The 2,660-nt window shown below is 48.6% G+C and overlaps 1 pseudogene; it reads right to left on the bottom strand.

Moving 5' to 3' along the window:
• Window positions 1-290: 290 nt before the first annotated feature.
• On the bottom strand, window positions 291-631 carry LOC113888134 (annotated as a pseudogene).
• Window positions 632-2,660: the final 2,029 nt, after the last annotated feature.

Below are 2,660 nucleotides of genomic sequence, written 5' to 3'. Positions count from 1 at the left end.
TGTACAGCAGCTTGCAGACAACATTTTATGAAATAGCCATTTAATTGGCAACATGGTGCAGGAATACTAATTCTGGAGAATGTTAAGATAACTCTCAATCTGTCTAATGAACCTAGGCAGAGGGGGAAGCATCCAGGACTTGGGCAGGCAGGCATGTTGGGTGGGTCACAGGCCCACACCTGACCCTAGGTAGGGATGCCTGGAGGTGGGGGTGATGCCAGGCCTGCCAAAGGAAGTACCAGAAGGATGGCCCAGGCAGGCAGGTACCCCAGGACATCTGGAGGCCAGTCCTAAGCCAGGTGGCAAGGACTCAGGCTAGAGCCTGGCTCAGGCAGGCAGGGTTGGGGCCTGGCCCCGGCACCCTTGGAGGGCTCCACCAGGGGCTGCCAATCACTTGGGGCCTCCTTGAGTGGCTGCTGGAACTCAACATGTGTATACCAGTTAGATTCAAGCACTCCTGGAGGCGGCCAGGGAGGTGGTCATTCCTCTCCTCCAGCTGGTCCAGGCAGGTGTTGACCTGGTCCAACATGGGGTTGATGGCTGCCTGTACTGCTTCTCGGGTGAAGCCGTCATCCTTGCCTTCCGTATGGACAACCACAGGCATGCCCTGTTCCACATGGTCTCCAGACATGGCAGGCTCATGCACCAGCAAGGCTCATGCAGCCTTAGAGCAAGGAAGCGTGTTAGGTGTGTGGATGGCCGAGGCAGGGAGGGTGAAGGGCGGTCATTAAAACTTTGCACTCATTGAAATCGTTCTCCCGGGGAAAAGAAAGCAAGACTGTCACAGCCTGTCCTGATTGAAGATGTGCCCACTGGGTGGTGGATTCCGGTCTCTCCCTGATTATTCATAAAGATCTTACAGGCTGTGGCTCTCAGCAAACTCACCTCTTCCCACCCCGGTCTAGGGGTCCCCCAAAGCTGCAACGTGTCACCTCCTGCCCAAGGGGTTCATCAGGATAAGGAGGTTGAAGAAGGTCCTCTGTACTGTCATCACAGCTGGAATTTACTTCTTTATCTTAGTATTATGACCTACTCGTGTTAAAGAATGACTTTCCCATTAAGATGTGAGCTACCCAACTTATCTATGCAAGTCCAAGTCAGCAGCCAGAAGAGAAATAGGCTGAGATTTGGGGGAGGGGGGTTGATCCTTCTTCTTATCTGTACTTCAAATACAGGATTGGTAGATATTAATTAAATAATTAAAATAATTTGACACATTTTGTGTTTTGTAGAAAAACAAGGGATTTGGTACCTGGGGAAGACTTGAGAGGAATGTGCATAATTTTTCCATTTATTGAGGGCTTTTTATAGGCCAGGCTGTATGTGTCTCCCTCATAACTATTGCTGTGGGGATAAATATGATGCTGAAAGGGCATCTATGTGAAACACTGGATATCCTGACACTCAGCAGTAGGGTCTCACTGCACAGGCACATGCATGTAGCAGTCCACATAACTCCTGGACCATGTGTGCACTTTTAGAATTCTGTTATTTTGGTGGACATCAAGAATCTCTTAAATCAGTAAGATTCAGTGTTCCCCTACCCTCCCCACCACCACACACACACTAGGAGCAGGTGGTCCCTGCCTCCTTCTACCCTCCTTTTTCTTTAAATGTGGTGCCAACTTGGAGATGAATGACTGGGTAACAGGAAACATATAGGAAAAAAGGATGAGTAGGGGCCTGTCCATTCTGGGTTCCTTTTATGCTTTTTGTTCTGGTTCTTTTCCCCACCCCAGGTATGCCAAGACTAGAAAGGCATGGAGTACCTTTCTGCCAAGATTTTGGGAGTGAATGGTGGTCATCTCATAACTTTCAGGATGTTTCTCCAGGCACTGAGGGATTATGGTGAGGCCTGCAGCAAGGCTGGACTCAGACTGGAGAGGCTATGAGTATCGTGGAAGGCCCTAGGGCACGAGTCCCCTCCAGACACAAGCAAATGTAGGCTAGTCTGTGCCTTGTTTCCTGTGCTGGTGTCCTCTCAGCCTCCCTCCTCCCTCTCCATTCTTTTCTTTTTTTTCTGTCTCTATATCCCTCCAGTGATCTATCTATCCATCTATCTGTATCCCAGGGACACAGGCTACAATTGTGTCCTGGTCTCTAGACACAGTGTCACAGACATGAAGGTCCAGTTTCTGCTATGTGTGGTCTGAGTTTCTCTGCTGATTCAGACAAGTGATCTGGGTCAACTTTGGGCAGCCATTACTCTTCCAGATGTTAGGTCTACTCTTGGTGACTGACTCAAGTCCCAGAAAGCAAACCACCACAATTTCTATACCCTTGCCCAGCCCTATGTTTGTGGCTGCATGGAGCCCATCAAATGAGGGGAAGAAGGAGGGTGGCAACTCTGACACTAACCATCCACATTAGGCTGAACTTCACAGGTTAAGGGCACAGTCCTCAGCCAGAATGCCATCAGTTCAGAAACCAGGCACATGTCTGGCTTTACCAGGGACACTCTCATACTGACCAACTGATAGATGGGCCAAGGTCTTGATCAGGCAATCTACAGAGGATATTAACAGAGGTGCAGTGAATATTCAATATCAGTTTCATTCAAATGTTATTCAGTCTGCCCTCAAATATTATTCAAACACATTCAAACCAGAGAAATTAAGACACAGCTTTCCCCAATAAGATGTACAATGATGTCTGGGAAA

This window comes from Bos indicus x Bos taurus, chromosome X, assembly GCF_003369695.1.
Source record: "Bos indicus x Bos taurus breed Angus x Brahman F1 hybrid chromosome X, Bos_hybrid_MaternalHap_v2.0, whole genome shotgun sequence".
Classification (NCBI taxonomy): Eukaryota; Metazoa; Chordata; class Mammalia; order Artiodactyla; family Bovidae; genus Bos; species Bos indicus x Bos taurus.
This window is presented reverse-complemented; position numbering and strand designations above follow the sequence as displayed.